A 17,858-nucleotide genomic window follows, 5' to 3' on the forward strand; every position below is an offset into this window, starting at 1 on the left:
GCTGCCCCAATCAAACCTTAAGTGAAGGTGAAAAGTGCTAAATTAGAGTGTGACGATTGGTGTTGGCGCTACCTTAGAAAATATAAATAAAATCATATACAGTGCCCCTAATGGCGTGAATGGGGGTATGAAGTATGGTGACCCACAAATTGTGAAGTGTTGCCAAAGTAGTGTAAGTGAAGGTCTAAAATAAAAGTATAGGTACAAGGTGTTTATTCACATGTATCCAAACACAAATCAATAAACCATGAAATAAAATAAACAAATGCCGTGAAATTGTTAACCCGCAACCATAAGTGTGTGAACAGGTTAAAAATGACTTATAATTGTGCCACACAAAATGTGATTAGATGCTGAAAAGATGTTAATAAGTGAAGTCCACGAGTGGCCACTGGGTGGCGTTTGTGATGATACAACCTGTATGATGGTATGTAGGGGGGTTCCTCTTCGTTGAAGGGGAGCAATCATGGGCCGGTGGCGGATGCCCTAGATGCTCACATGAGAAGAAGAAAGCCCCGTAATGAATAGATGAATCATACAGTCATAAACAAAGGCGTAGAAAACTCACTCGTTAGATGATCGAGATCAGAAAAGCAGTGCGCGCCGGGATGCTTCCGCGTTCCACGGCCGACAACCGGAAGTGACGTTTGACATCGGAGACTCCGCCCTACGCGTTTCATCACAATGACGTCAACTGGAGCGGCGTCAACTAAGCGTACTCCCGGACTTCCTATAGCCGCCCGTATCCAAGCAACGGAGGGGGCGGAACAACACCGCCATCTTGCTACTCCCTCTCCGGAAGCCATGTTGCTCTTCCAATAGCTTCATTCTTTGGATGTGCAAGGGAACGGCCATATTTCATCATATCTGATCAATCTGTTATAACCGAGTGTACTACGAGCCTTTGACAATCTAAAAACATTTCTTTATTGATAACATTAAAAAAATCTCATAATAAAAATCTGCTGATTAGAAAAAATAAAATTAAAACAAGAGGCCATAAAAATTTATTGTAAAAAAACGGATTCCCGGATAAAAAGGGGGACATATCCGGAGTTACACTCATAAAAAAATATACGGACAGTGAGAAACCTAAAAAATGATAGAAATTGTAAGAATATATGTAAAATAATTTGAACCGCGCAGGGCAGGATTCTATACGTATAAGTGCACGTTTATGTTAAAGAAAAGTTGTGCAAATACCAAAAAACATGACAAAAAGATTGCCCTCGGTGCACAACATTAGGGAGGGGATAGCCAATGCGGATAACGGCAATATGACTTCATATTTAAACAATTGTGTTGACTCGGACAATGTGTATGTCCAAACGGTGGCAAACACCAAATGCCAAGTGACGGGTGAGGATAAAGTCTTAAGGAGACAGAAAACGTGTATGGATGTGCATTGTGCCAGTGGACATGATGTTGGATGAGAAGGCAAAATGCAAAAAAATAAAAAATAGAACAATATAAATATCCAGATAGATATCTGAAAGTGGATGATAATATAGGGAAGAAGTAGTTGTGCAAATACTAAAACCAAAATGATGTTGGATGATAAGGTTGAGTGCTAAGCATGTTAAAAATGCTAAGGGAAATATACCTTTTCCGTATTGGATGGTGTTGGATAAGAGGATTAAAGTGCACAGGGTGAAATTGGTTGTATAAAACCAAGTAAAAAATTAAACGAGATATATAAATGTGTAAAAATTATGAATTTGTGAAAGATAATATGGATCTGATGTATGGTGGAAACCAAAGTAGATGTACAATGAGGAGGATGGGACGCAAGGATATACTTTGTTAATGTGCCGATAATTAGAGGACCATAAGGATGCTGGATGAGAAGGATGGGAGGTACATACGCATATGTAAAAAAATTTAAAAAATAGTTGAAATTTAGAAAATGTATAAAAAGTTAAAACCTAGTTAAAAATACCAAAAAATAAGGGCCCGCATAGGCTGGGACAAAAACAAAAACTGCACAAAAACACATTCGGTTAAAGGGATGTTGAAAATAACGTGTTGAAAAAAACACACAGGAGCTAAAAATAGAGCCAAAACGGAGAGTGACAATCTAAAATCCCAGTACCAAAAACCAGTTTAAATATAAAAAACCATCTGTATAAAAAAATGGGATAAAAATAGAGATAAAAGTGGAAAAAACAGGTAAAATAGGCTGAGTGATTATGTATCTGTAATAAAACAGTTAAAGTCTATATCAGCGTTTAAACCTTCGGGATGGAGAGATCTCATCCTGTAAATCCACTTTGTTTGGTTGCGTGAAACCATTCTACATTTATTACTACCTCTCCAGTCTTCTTTGATCTTGTCTATTGCATAAAAAGTAAGGCCGGAGGGGTCCTGAGCATGTGCCTCTTTAAAGTGTCTTGAAAGAGTATGTTTGTCAAAACCCTTTCTGATGTTTTTGATATGTTCACGTATTCTAACGTACAGCTGCCGGGTAGTTCTTCCGATGTACTGTAGATGACACGGGCACTCTGACATATGTCATGTAGGAACTGGTACATGTAATAGTGTCTTTAATCCTAAACTCTTCTCCTGTGGTGTTTGATTTAAAATTAGTAATTTTTCGGGGCTGTTTTCTGTTCGTTCTACATGGTAGGCATTTCTTGCATCTAAAGAAGCCATTAAGATTGGTCGGGAGGGTGATCCGTTTTGGGGGGTTAATCACATTTTTTACCAATCTATCTCTTAAAGTTGGAGCTCTCCTATATATGAAGGTTGGCTTCTTTGGTAAAATCTTCTTAAGTGTTTTATCTGCTGCGAGAATGGGCCAATGCTTTTTTATTATTCTCTCGACCTCTTTGTGTTGCCTGTTAAAGCCGGTAATGAAGGCAAATTCATAGTTATTCCTTTTTTTCTTCTCTTTATCCTTAATGAGTTCTTCCCTGTTCGTGTTTCTTGCTATTTTCTTGAGGTTTTCCATTTCCTTCTTGTTATATCCCTTCTCTATGAATCTCTCTATGAGGAGATCAGCCTGTATGTCATAATCCCGAGCATTACTGCAGTTCCTGCGTATACGTAACAGCTGTCCCTTGGGGATATTCCCCAACCATTGCGGATGATGACAACTTCTCTTTGGAATGTAGCCGTTCTTGTCTGTCTTTTTAAAAAAAGTTTTACTATAAATATTTACGTCCTGTTTGAATAATTCTAGGTCCAGGTATGATATTTTTTGTTTATCCCAATTTCCTGTGAAAGTTATTCCGTATCTGTTTCCACTAATCTCGTCAAAGAAGGTTTGTAAACTTTCAACGTCCCCTCGCCAAATCAGAATGATGTCATCTATGTATCTCTTATAGTAGTTCAAGTTTGGTCTGTCCACACTAAATATCTGCTCCTCCTCCCATTTATGCATAAAAATGTTCGCGACACTCGGTGCATATTTGGCTCCCATCGCGACACCCTTGATTTGTTCATAGTACTTCCCCTTATACCAAAAATAGTTTGAGTTCATAGCCATCTTAAGGCCCTCAAGGAAAAGTGCATCTGTGCTTGTCTGAGGTCAGTATATTTGTGTAGCGCCCAGTCAATACTATCTAACCCATCACTCTGTATGATGTTGGTATATAGGGAGTTTACATCTATGGTTACCAAAATATCTTCTTCTGTAACCGTTATGTTTTTAATTTCATTCAGTAGTTGCTTACTATCTCTGAGGTAAGATCTCCCTTTGGGTACTAGGGGTTGCAGAAATTTATCCAAATACTCTCCTAAACGCGAGTGCACCGAGTTAATGCCACTCACTATTGGGCGTCCTGGGAGCTTTTTTTCATCTTTGTGGATCTTGGGTAAAAAATAATCGGTGTTCTCGCTGCTTCCAACTGAAGGTATTCTGCTTCCTTGCTGTTTAAAATTCCCATCCTCTTTCCTTTTTCAATAAAATCCTTTAAAACCTTTTGTAACCTCATATTCGGGTTTCCAGGTAATTTCTTATATGTGTCTTCTGCGTTTAGTAGTCTTTCAAGCTCCTCCTCATAATCTTTTTGGTTTAAAATGACTAAACCACCCCCTTTGTCTGCTGGTCTGATAATGATCCCCTTCTTTTTTTCAAGTTTTCTTATTGTGTCCCATATATTTTTCTCTTTCCTCCTCTCAATTTTCAAATTCCTAATCTCATCCTCTACCATTCTTTTGAATACTTCCAAGTTTTCGTTTTGTGGGTTTTTTGGATTAAAGGTTGACTTGTTTTTTAAGGCGGTATGTTTGAATTTGCTTGGTGTCAAAGGGGTGGTTTTGTTCTTTTTGATTTCAAAAAATCTCTTTATGTTGATCTTTCTAATGTATTTTTGAAGATCAATGTATGCCTCAAACTTATCCAGATTCTTATCGGGGGCATATTTGAGGCCCAGATCCAAGGTTCACATATATGTGGCTGCGGCTTGCAGTCCAAGGTGCCGTGCGTTTCTGTTCCTCGCTTCAAGTGTAATTCAGGTGAGAATTTTTCCCTGAATTCACACCTGAACTGTACTGAAAAATGCACATGGCCCTTTTCAAAACCGCACCGCTGTCCCTGCACATGTGTGAACCGGCTCCATTGAAAGCTGGTCACATTCACATGTTATGCTAATTGGATGCAGCTAAAAATGCATACAGCGCCTTGCCAAAGTATTCGACCCCCTTGAACTTTGCAACCTTTTGCCACATTTTAGGCTTCAAACATAAAGATATAAAACTGTAATTTTTTGTGAAGAATCAACAACAAGTGGGACACAATCATGAAGTGGAACGAAATTTATTGGATAGTTCAAACTTTTTAAACAAATAAAAAACTGAAAAATTGGGCGTGCAAAATTATTCAGCCCCTTTACTTTCAGTGCAGCAAACTCTCTCCAGAAGTTCAGTGAGGATCTCTGAATGATCCAATGTTGACCTAAATGACTAATGATGATAAATAGAATCCACCTGTGTGTAATCAAGTCTCCGTATAAATGCACCTGCACTGTGATAGTCTCAGAGGTCCGTTTAAAGCGCAGAGAGCATCAGGAAGAACAAGGAACACACCAGGCAGGTCTGAGATACTGTTGTGGAGAAGTTTAAAGCCGGATTTGGATACAAAAAGATTTCCCAAGCTTTAAACATCCCAAGGAGCACTGTGCAAGCGATAATATTAAAATGGAAGGAGTATCAGACCACTGCAAATCTATGAAGACCTGGCCTTCCCTCTAAACTTTCAGCTCATACAAGGAGAAGACTGATCAAAGATGCAGCCAAGAGGCCCATGATCACTCTGGATGAACTGCAGAGATCTACAGCCGAGGTGGGAGACTCTGTCCATAGGACAACAATCAGTCGTATACTGCACAAATCTGGCCTTTATGGCAAGAAGAAAGCCATTTCTTAAAGATATCCATAAACAGTGTCGTTTAAAGTTTGCCACAAGCCACCTGGGAGACACACCAAACATGTGGAAGAAGGTGCTCTGGTCAGATGAAACCAAAATCGAACTTTTTGGCAACAATGCAAAACGTTATGCGTGGCATAAAAGCAACACAGCTCATCACCCTGAACACACCATCCCCACTGTCAAACCTGGTGGTGGCAGCATCATGGTTTGGGCCTGCTTTTCTTCAGCAGGAACAGGGAAGATGGTTAAAATTGATGGGAAGATGGATGGAGCCAAATATAGGACCATTCTGGAAGAAAACCTGATGGAGTCTGCAAAAGACCTGAGATTGGGACGGAGATTTGTCTTCCTACAAGACAATGATCCAAAACATAAAGCAAAATCTACAATGAAATGGTTCACAAATAAATATATCCAGGTGTTAGAATGGCCAAGTCAAAGTCCAGACCTGAATCCAATCGAGAATCTGTGGAAAGAACTGAATACTGTTAACAAACACTCTCCATCCAACCTCACTGAGCTCGAGCTGTTTTGCAAGGAGGAATGGGCAAAAATTTCAGTCTCTCGATGCGAAAAACTGATAGAGACATACCCAAAGCGACTTACAGCTGTAATTGCAGCAAAAGGTGGCGCAACAAAGTATTAAATTAAGGGGGCTGAATAATTTTGCACGCCCAATTTTTCTGTTTTTTATTTGTTAAAAAAGTTTGAAATATCCAATAAATTGATCTCTCCGATAAATTCTGATCTCTCACAGCCTTACTTGACTACACTCATGTACTCCAGTAGTGGCTTTAATGATGGTGACAACAGTGTAGAATACCTTTGTAATGTATCCACAATCACTTGTTGACTTTAACGGAAGCCTTTTGTTTGTCAACACGGCAGCACAATTGGGATTACAGGGCGACATGTCTGAAAACTTTAAATATATTAAGAGGGTGGATTAGGTTTAGGAGGGCAGTATTTTCAATATGATCCAGGATTAGGAACCCGAGGGGCATGACCTCAAACTAGCAGGAGGAAAGATTAAAACTAAATTTAGAAAGTACGGTTTCAAAAAAAATGGGGCACACTCGATGGACCACTTGGTCTTTTTGTTCGCCATCTCTCTTCTATGTTTATTTTCCAATAGTTTTTATTAGTGATCAACTGATATTGGTTTTTCGTTGCCGATACCGATATATTGGCCAATGCATATCGGTTTTTGCCGATATTTCTGTACATTTAAAAAAAAAAAAAAAATTATTTTTATCACTTGACAGGTACTCTTGTGGAGAGATCTGGGGGTCTAAAATACCCCAAACCCCCCCTCCTTTGCACTTAAAAGCATTCAAAACGGCAGGTCTTCACTTCATTGCTTATATCTTTAATTTGTACATATGTGAGTGGCATATTCAATAACATTTGTTACCCGAATTATGTATGTGACATCACTTTATTTGAGCAATATTTGCAATGTCGACAATATCGGCCAGTTCCGGGGCCTATACAGATATATCGGAAAAAGTCAATATCGGCCTTGCCGATCCCTAGTTTTTATTAAGCGTTTCAAGGGGGGAATAAAGAAGATACAAATAAGTGTGTGGTAGCAAAGAACAGTTCCACTCTTGTATGTTTCTATGTATAGTGTTTTAACCCTGTAATAGGAAGCATCTGAACAATGGCCCTTTATGGCAAGCTCACCAATTATTATTTGACTGAAAGCTGCAGATTTTAAAAATCACTTTTGAAATTAGAATATCAAGTTGGGGTTTTTATGAAATTTTAGTGATTGGGGTTTATATCTACATTAAGACTAAAACTAACTTTTGTTATTACTATAAAATGCAAAAATTGTGAATTGTTAGGAGAAGCAATCACTGTTCAGAGTAAATTTAAATTAAGATAAAACATCACACCTGCGCATGGGTTACATGCAAAATCTGACACAGATTACATGCAAAAAGCTGATGGTATTTAGCTGCAGGAGGCAGGCCCATTGAAAGCAAAAGGAGGCTGCCAACCGCTGCAGCTTATCGCAGCGTATCGCAGCCGCTTGCATATAATAGCTAATGCATGAGCCTCACATGTAATCGCTTACACATCAGCCTTCCTGAGCTAATTGATTGGAACCCCTGCTGCAGTTATCGCATGTAATTGGTGTCACATGTGTGAATGTAGCCTTTATAGTGTAAAATCTTTTAAAGGTTTTTCATTTTAATAGACATGTGGGCTGCTGATTTTTTTAGTAGCTGGTGCTAAAATTCTAAGGGTGACACTAGCCATAAACTTGGATGGGTATCTGAATATATTCTAAAAACTTTCCATTTTTAGCCGACTTCCAGAATGATTTAGACTGTTTGTTTCAAGCACTGTACTGATTTTCTTTACCACCTTAGTTATTACCTTGGTTTTACCTTCATTGTAATCATCATTAATTTTACTCTTGTAGTTCAAGACTTCTTAGAACTCCGCTATATGCCTGAAGTAATGCAAAATTGTCTTCATAAATTTAAAAGTATTTAAAAGAGAAGTATTTTTTTTTTTTTTTTAAAGAATCATAGTTACATATCAGACCAGTGCTGCATCTGTTCCCCCGCTGGCTCTAACACTGAGAACCAAGCAATCAAACACTGCCGATCATTCAGTTCTCAGAGCTCCGTGAGCAGAGCGCTGGTGATAGTCAGTCATCGGCTCTCTGTTCTGCCCCCCATACTGCACTCCTGTGATCCACGGGAGAAGTACAGCTAAATGAGTTTTGGCTGTACTTATTTAACCACTTAAGGACCAAGCCTATTTCTGACACATATTTACAAGTTAAAATCAGTATTATCTAGAAAATTTAGAAAACCCAAACATATAATTCTCTTTTGGTTATTGACTGACACAGCCCCAGATCTTCTTGACCCTTGGGTTTATGCTGCCCCCTATAGGAGTAGGACACTAGGTGGAAAAAAGTTTGACTATGCCTACAGGGTCCTACTGGAGGTATGAGTACTTTGCTTCCACAGACTACCAGGAGCAGAGAGTCTCATTGCAAACGTGGCCCTTTCTTCTCGGCCCATAAGCAGTCTTTTCGTCTCTTGAGATCTATGGACCAGGGATCAAAGGCCGCTCGTAACCCCACAGGGGGTTGCAAGAGGCCCTGGCCTAGTAAGTCTAGAGTGGGTTCTTCCGGGACCGAAGACAAGCCCGCTTCTGCCAGAAGGGGTGCCCTCACCCGTATCTCAGGTGGGGGGATGTGTTCTCTTCTTTCCGGATCCGTGGACCTTCTTGACTCAAGACAAATGGGTCCACTAGTTGATTTGGTCCAGTTACAAAATAGAGTTCTGGTCCTTGCCTCTGGCAAGGTTCTTTCCTTCCGACCTACATTTGGCCCCAGATCGCCTATGAGGTCTTCTTGTGGCGGTACAGGATCTGCTTTCACAGGGGGTCATTGTACCAGTTCCAGAATCTGAACGCTTTCAGGGGTTTTATTCATACCTATTTACTGTTCCCAGGAAGGAAGGCAAGGTCTGTCCAATTCTAGACCTCAAGGCCTTGAACCACTTTGTGCGGGTTGAGAAATTTCGAATGGAGTCCATTCGCACTGTAGTGGCATTCCTTCATCAAGGGGATTTTCTGGCCTATATCAATTTCAAGGACGCTTACCTTCATATCCCAATATATTCAGGCATCAGCGTTTCCTTTGCTTTGCCGTGGGTGAGGAGCACTATCAATTCAGGGCATTACCCTATTGGCGCACCTCAGCTCCTCGGGTGTTCACAAAAGTTTTGTCCCCGGTGTTAGCATTGCTAAGGCAGAAGGGGATTGCAGTACTGGGGTACTTGGGCGATCTCCTTCTGCGAGCAGAGTCTCCAAATGCCTTAAAAGACAGTCTAGACATTTCGGTACGAACTCTGCAAGAGTTTGGATGGAAACTGAATTTCCAAAAATCTGTTCTGGTCTCTCCCACCAAGCGAAACTATCCGGGCCTGACCCTGGACACGACCTCAGCCCCGGGTGTTTCTTCTGCCGGTGAAACTCCAGAAGTTGCAGGATGCGATATGGCTCATGTTCTCCAGCCGTCGGTCATCTCTCAGGACTTGCAAGTATGCAAGTACTGGGCTTGATGGTCTCCGTCTTGGAGGTGGTTCCGTTTACTCAATTTTGTTTACTCAATTTCATACCAGATCTCTGTAAAAGGAGATTCTTGCCAAATGGAACAAAAACCCATTGGCTCTAGACAATCTTATCCTGTTAAGCCAGTGTACGAGGGGATCCCTGATCTGGTGGCTCCGCTCTCTTGCGCTTCGACAGGGAAAATCCTTTCTCCTCCTGTACTGGACGGTGATCACCACGGATGCCAGCCTGTCTGGGTGAGGAGTTGTCTTGGGCACAGATTGTGCTCAGCGGGTTTGAACTCTGAAGGAGTCCAGTCTGCCGATCAATATCGTGGAAATTCGGGCGATCAGGCTTTGCCTGACCTAATGGATGGATCGTCTGCAGGGGTGCCCGATAAGGATTCAATCGGACAATGCCACGACAGTGGCAAATGTCAATCATAAAGGGGGCACTAAAAGTGCCCTAGCGGGCCGGGAACTAGCCAGCATTCTAAGCTGGGCAGAACACTTTGTTCCAGCCATCTCTGCTGTGCATATTCCAAGGGTGGAAAACTGGCAGGCGGACTACCCCAGTCTGCAGACGTTGGATCGGGGAGAATGGTCTCTCCACCTGGAGGTGTTTTCATCAACTCTCCGGTGGGGGACTCCTGATGTGGACCTGTTGGCCTCTTGTCTCCACAGGAAGGTGCAGAGGTTCGTAGCAAGGTCTCGGGATCCTCTGGCCGACACCACAGACGCTCTGGTGGCCCCTTGGGGCCAGTATCGCCTGGTATATGCATTTCCTCTGATTACTCTCTTGCTGAGACTCCTGCAAAGAATTGAGGCAGAAGGGATTCCAGTCATCCTAGACTGGCCTCTCAGGTCTGTGTACACAGACCTGGTATGGCTGGTCACCGATGTTCCTTGGAGACTCCCTCTCAGGGAAGATCTTTTAGCTCAAGGGCTGATTCTCCATCCTGCTTTACAGTCGCTGGCTTTAATGGCTTGGCTGTTGAAAGCCAGTTGCTGAAGGGTGTCTGAATCAGTGATTCATATGCTGTAAAAGGCTAGAAAATCTACTTCTAGAAAGATTTATCATCGAATCTGGAAGGCCTACGTTGGTTGGTGTGTGTCTCGGGGGGTCTCCTCCTGTTCCTTTTTCGGTGTCTCGTGTTTTGGAGTTTCTCCAAAGAGGTGTAGATCAGAGTTTGGCCTTGGGTAACATCAAAGCCAGATTTCAGCCCTGGCAATTTTCTTTCAGCGGCCGTTGGCCACGAATTCCTTGGTTCACACCTTTGTTCAGGGGGTCTACCACCTGGCTCCCCCGGTGACATCCGTGGGACCTCAATTTGGTGCTGCCATTCTTCAGAAACCGCCTTTGAAAATATTCGTGAGGTTTCTCTGCTTACTCTGTAACAGAAGGTAGCCTTCTTGCTGGCTATTACTTCTGCGCGCAGGGCGTCAGAGTTGACTGCGTTGTCTTGTCGTTCACCCTATCTGGTGGTTCACAGAGCAAAGTGGTGCTTCGCCCCTGCCAGTTGTTCCTTCCTAAAGTAGTCTCTGGTTTCCATTTAAATGTGTTCATGTGTTGCCCTCCTTCTGTCCTAAGCCTAAGCATCCTAAAGAGATTGCCCTACATTCTTTGGATGTGGTTCGGGCAATCAGGGTGTACCTAGCAGCGACTGAGTCCTTCCTAAAATCGGATTCTCTTTGTCCTTACAGATGGACCCTGTGGTGCAGGCCTATTCCATTAAGGGTCAAGATCCTTCTTTCCCTGTTAAGGCGCATTCTACTAGGGCACTTAGTGCTTCTTAAGCCTTTCGTCATCAGGCGTCGGTAGTGCAGGTTTGCAAGGAGGCCACCTGTTCGTCCGTGCACACTTTCACAAAATTTGACGCTGGATGTGTGGGCATCTGCGGATGCTTTTTTTGGCTGCAAGATTTTGCAGGCCGCAGTTGAAGAGGATTAGTCCGCTTTGAGGGTGCTTTTTTGTCAGGTGAGCTCCAGTTGTTCCTGGGTTGAGCTCCTGTTTTACCTGGTTGGCTATGTTTAGCCTTTGGGAAGTGTGTTTTCTTACAGTGTTCTTCCCACCCCTCATGTTGACACTGCTTTGGGACGTCCCAAGGGTCAAGAAGATTTGGAGCTGTGTCCATCAATTCACAAAAGAGAAAACTGGATTTTTGTCTTACCCTAAAATTATTTTCTCTGATGTTCATTGATGAAAAAGCAGCACCCAACCCCCCCCCCCCCCCCATTAAGTTGGGTTTTATGTTCTTCTGACGCTGCTTGTTACAAAACTGAAGACCTATAGCAGGAAGTGGGAGTATACCCTCTGGGATTGCCCTATAGACATAGTCAAACTTTTTTCTGCCTAGTGTCCTACTCCTGTAGGGGGCAGCATAAACCCAAGGGTCAAGAAGATCTGGAGCCGTGTCCGTCAATGAACATCAGAGTAAAGGATTTTACGTAAATCCCAGTTTTTTTTTTTTTTGTTTTTTTTTATCAAAGACTCTGGAGAATAAAATGGCGGTTGTTGCAATATTTTTTGTTGCGCAGTATTTGCGCAGCGGTCTTTCAAACGCAATTTTTTGGAAAAATACATTTCACTATATTTTTTTAAAAAAAACTAAACCATAAAGTTAGCACAGTTTTTTTGTATATTGTGAAAGATGATGTCACGCTGAGTAAATAGATACCTAACCTGTTACGGTTTAAAATTGCGCACACTTGTGGAATGGTGACAAAGTGTGGTACTTAAAAATCTCCATTGGCGACGCTTTAAACGTTTTTAACAGTTAACAGTTTAGAGTTGCAGCGTAGTTCTTTTGTTTTTTTTTTTTAATTATTGCTCTCGCTCTGGCGATCACGGCAATACCTCACGTGTGGTTTGAACACCGTTTTCATTTTCACGCGCAAGCTCAGGGCGACGGGGGCGCTTTACAACTTTTTTTTCCCCTATTGATTTAAATTTTTTATTTTTAGCACTGTTTTAAAAAAAACAAAAAAAATATGATCACTTTTATTGCTGTCACAAGGAATGTAAACATCCCTTATGACAGTAAAAGGCAGTGACAGGTATTCTTTATGGAGGGATCGGGGGTCTAAAAGACCCCCGACCCCTCCACTGCACTTCAAAGTATTCAAAATGCGGGAATCATCATTTTTGACTTCTGACATTTTTTTTATATATTAAACGCTGTTAGCTGCTGAGTAAACTGGAACTGGCGACATAACGCCGCTTATGGGTTACTACACCTATCAAAGCTGAAATCCGGCTTTGTTTGGGACTCCAACCAGCCAGAAGACGTCCCTGGTTGCTCGGGTCTCCCGGTGGGACAGGAGACCCAGGCAGAGCCATGGGAGGGGGGGGGGGCATCCCCTTCCGCTTGCTGGGATAACGGCTGAGCGGCTCATAAGCTGCATCGGCTGTTATCGTCTGAAAGCCAACCACCAGCTCTAAAGCACAGTTGATGTCTGCAGCTGCAGGCATCATCCCGGTACAACCACTTTTCCGAGCCGACGTACAGGTACGTCGATCTGCCGGAAATGGTTAAACGTCAAATTACTTTTTTGTTAAAATTATAAATTTACACATACTGCTTAATATACAATTGAATTGTGTGCATGTAAACAATTTTACCTGCCAACATTTTTGTAAATCCCTGCTTCATTCTATATCCAGAGACTGATGCCACTATTTAGAGCTTGCAGCTGTATATCTTCCTATATCGCCCTACTTTCTTCCTGCTCATTAAAATGCACTGGTTCTCCAATTGCTTGCTTTTCCTTTTTAAAGAAGTTCACCTTTTTTTTATAAATGATAAATGCAAATCAAATATATTTTTTAATTGATCTATGTTATGCATGCATTGTGGAAAACCAATAGAACTTGTAGTGCCGTCCTCGCTTAAGCAGGACAGACATATTTTTCCACAGCTATCCAGCTATGATATACCCATAGCAATCTGTTATGGGTATATCATAGCTGTGAAAAAATATGGAATGCTTCATGAATGTGCATGTCATCCTTGTGCAGGGGCCATGCTAATCTTCTCTGTATCGTTCCAATATTAGTGTGTGTCCTGCTTAAGCAAGGACGGCACTACTATTGCATTTTCAATATCTGCCCTTCCAGTGCTGTGGGATATCTAAACCCTATGCTTGTTCCTTCAGCTGTTGCCTGTATTTCAGGTTGGTACTGTATGGCTTTGGAATGTCCCTTGCTCCCTTTTTTTCAAATATCAGCCATCTTCTTGTCTAAAAAAGATGTTACCTTTTATTCCTGTTTATAATAATTATATACAGCTATAAATGTATGCCATTCGCATTGTGGTAGCCCACGTCAATTTAATTGGTGTGGCTCTGTGCCATTCTTTGTAAATGGTACCCTGGCACACCACCCTAATACATGTGCGATAATGAACTATGTTCTGTGCATTGTACTGCAAAAAGAAGAAAACACAGAAAGCACCATTTTTTGTGGGCTCATGTGCTTGAGCTTCCTAATGCAGCTTTCAACAATCTGTCTTAACATATAAAAACACGTGTTGCAGCCCACTGTGTTCTAGTGTGACTGGACCCAAAGGAAGTATATAGAAATGGATTTTTATCATTTTAAAATATTCTGTTTAATTGATAGAGAATGGACCTACATAAATTATTATTGGAGCGTGGGAAACCAACAGCTCATTAAAGACAACAATTTTATAGATCTACAAGCCTAAACTGTAGAGCCTTTTATCCAGCTGTTTTAAATTTGTTAGCTCTTTTCACTGCAGGATATGGGCTTTTGCTTCTAGGGCGTTGGATATAGGAAGCAATAAGAAAGTACAGTCATTAGGGTCATGAATGGGGGCCAAAAGCAACCAAACGCTTCCTCTAAAACAATGTGATTAATAACATTGCCACCATAAAACAAAATATATATATTCACCTAATCACAAATACAAAAGGCAATGAGTTTCTATCTTTAAGCCCACCTCACCCTAGCACCCTTATGGCTTTACTGTCTGCTAGCATTACCATGTAATTCTAAATAAAACCTTTAATATTTTTTTACTAATAAGAGTTGATTAGAACTAACCATGTCTGACTGCTGTTCTTTGATTGGGCTGTCATAGCAATGAAGTGCAGATGATTGTGGTGTTCAAAGGGCAGGTCTTTTATAAAGAGCTGTGCCCGTTTTATTAGGGTACCAATTTAGAAAAGAAAATTACCATGCCGGTAATTCATCTTGTGCAATATCCACCAAAGACTGCAACACATCACTCTTCCCACAAGAAATATTGCTGTCACGAGTGAAAGATCTCTCTCTGCCTATCAGCAGAGATATAAAGGATAATATGAAGCCCATTGTTCCATTAACGCCTTATATGTTCATGGCAAATTAGACTTATCACTGTTGTATATTTGAGTGTCCTTTTAATGGCCCATTACTATGTTAAGCAAGTAATTCACAGAAGCAGAGAAAGATGCCCTGATTGGATGAACTCTTATACCTCAGTAGGGGACACAGAATTGATTGTAATGCGTTTTCCCTCTGTGGCTTTTTTATTTTTTTACTTTTCAATATTATATTACACATGTGTTATCACAGATGCCTTTAACAAATTTTACTAAAGAAGTGGACTACAATGGCAGCCAGATTCTACTTGAAATTTTTCTAGACGATGGCAGAAAATGAAATAAGCATCTGGTTGGTGGATTGGTTATACCATCGCAACGTCAACCTGTAATTTATTGAGCTGATTTGATATTTGAGGGAAGTAGAGCTGATTTTGACCAAAGGTATTTATTACAGTTACTTGTATAGCGCCAACAATTTATGCAAAGCTTTACTTATACTATCTAAACAGGAGTAAAAGAGCAGTTTAGTTATTTCATGAGTTAAAGTATCTCACAAAAGTGAGTACACCCCTCACATTTTTGTAAACTTTTTATTATACCTTGTCATGTGACAACACTGAAGAAATGACACTTTGCTACAAAGTAGTGATTGTACAGCTTGTATAACAGTGTAAATTTGCTGTCTCCTCAAAATAACTCAACACACAGCCATTAATGTCTAAACCGCTGGCAACAAAAGTGAGTACACCCCTAAGTAAAAATGTCCAAATTGGACCCAATTAGCCATTTTCCCTCCCCGGTGTCACGTGACTCAGTGTTACAAGGCCCCAGGTGTGAATGGAGAGCAGGTGTGTTAAATTTGGTGTTATCACTCTCACATACTTGTCACTGGAAGTTCAACATGGCATCTCATGGCAAAGAACTCTCTGAGAATCTGAAAAAAGAATTGTTGCTCTACATAAAGATGGCATAGGCTATAAGAATATTGCCAAAACCCTGAACCTGAGCTGCAGCACGGTGGCCAACAGGACATGTTCCACTCAGAACAGGCCTCACCATGGTTGATCAAAGAAGTTGAGTGCACATGCTCAGCATCCTATCCAGGGGTTTTCTTTAGGAAATAAACATATGAGTGCTGCCAGCATTGCTGCAGAGGTTGAAGGCGAAGGGGGTCAGCCTGTCAGTGCTCAGACCATACACCACACACTGCATCAAATTGGTCTGCATGGCTGTCGTCCCAAATGGAAGCCTCTTCTAAAGATGATGCACAAGAAAGCCAGCAAACTGTTTGCTGAAGACAAGCAGACTAAGCACATGGATTACTGGAACCATGTCCTGTGGTCTGATGAAACCAAGATAACCCTATTCGGTTCAGATGGTGTCAAGTGTGTGTGGCAGCAACCAGGTGAGGAGTACAAAGACAAGTGTGTCTTGCCTACAGTCAAGCATGGTGGTGGGAGTGTCATGGTCTGGGGCTGCATGAGTGCTGCTGGCATTTGGGAGCTACAGTTCATAGAGGGAACCATGAATGCCAACATGTACTGTGACATACTGAAGCAGAGCATGATCTCCTCCCTTTGGAGACTGGGGCCGCAGGGCAGTATTCCAACATAACGACCCCCCAAACACACCTCCAAGAGGACCACTGCCTTGCTATAGAAGCTGAGGGTAAAGGTGGTGGACTGGCCAAGCTTGTTTCCAGACCTAAACCCTATTAAGCATCTGTGGGGCATCATAAAATGGAAGGTGGAGGAGCGCAAGGTCTTTAACATCCACCAGCTCTGTGATGTGGTCATGGAGGAGTGGAAGAGGAATCCAGTGGCAACCTGTGAAGCTCTATTGAACTCCATGCCCAAGAGGGTTAAGGCAGCGCTGGAAAATAATGGTGGCTACACAAAATATTGACACTTTGGGCCCAATTTGGACATTTTCACTTAGGGGTGTACTCCCTTTTGTTGCCAGCGGTTTAGACATTAAAGGCTGTGTTGTTGTTTTGAGGGGACAGCAAATGTACACTGTTATACAAGCTGTGCACTCACTACTTTACATTGTAGCAAAGTGTCATTTCTTCAGTGTTGTCACATGAAAAGATATAATAAAATGTTTACAAAAATAAGAACGGTGTACTCACTCTTGTGAGATACTGTATATATATTTTGATGCACAGAATTAAAAACTTCAATGAAATTTGATAAAGAACATTCTCTTCTAAATTGTAAGTTCTAATGAGCAGGGCCCTCTAATTCCTCCTGTATTGACTTGTATTGTTACTGTATTGTCTTCCCTCACATTGTAAAGCGCTGCGCAAACTGTTGGCGCTATATAAATCCTGTATAATAATAAAATAAAATGATAGAACACTTTCAGATACCTCCCAGTTATTGATGTTAATCTTGCACCCTGTGCTAATTTCTTTAATTATCTGACAAACCCTATTCAGCTGGCAGCCTATTATTCCAGTTTTCACTGACTTTGCAAGCTGGTGAGCCTTTCTAAAGTGACTGAAACCCTCCGACAGCATGTCCGGATAAAAGCCAGAGGGATGACCCTTTCAGCCATAGCAAGAGAAGTTTGTTGTTGCAAATCTGTGATTTCTAGAATATTGCATCTTTTACAATGTCACAAACTGATTCAAGTTTGCCAAGAAGGCTGCTTGTCCACGAAAGACAAATGCAAGAGAGGACAGAATAATGCTGAGAATCTCAATGGGCAATCTATTTCCCACTGCATCTGTGATTGCCCGCCATTTCAGTGCTGAACAGTATAAGGATCTGTCTCGTCATATAGTATCTCAACGTTTAGGAGAATTTTAACTGAAAGCCCACTTTGCAGTGACCAAACCTCTCATTAGCAGAATCAAAAGGCTAGACTAACCATTGCTGAGAAACATTTTGTGTGGACAGAGAAGAATTGTTCCAAAGTTCGCTCTAGTGGTGAAAGTAAGTTTAATTTATTTGGGTCTGGCAGGAAACATTACGTTCGTCATCAAACTGGGGAAAGACTGAACCCAAAGTGTGTAAAGAAATCAATGAAAGGTGGAGAGGAAAGCGTTGTTGTTTGGGGGATGTTTTCTGCAG

General features: G+C 41.4%; 1 protein-coding gene across 1 annotated transcript in view; it reads left to right on the top strand.

Moving 5' to 3' along the window:
- The window catches only part of AP3B1 (adaptor related protein complex 3 subunit beta 1), a 553,719-nt gene that overhangs the window by 451,092 nt on the left and 84,769 nt on the right, over window positions 1-17,858 (top strand). The gene's annotated exons all lie outside the window — the stretch shown is intronic.

The sequence above is a fragment of the Pelophylax lessonae genome, assembly GCF_965119305.1.
Source record: "Pelophylax lessonae genome assembly, chromosome: 1".
Taxonomy (NCBI): domain Eukaryota; kingdom Metazoa; phylum Chordata; class Amphibia; order Anura; family Ranidae; genus Pelophylax; species Pelophylax lessonae.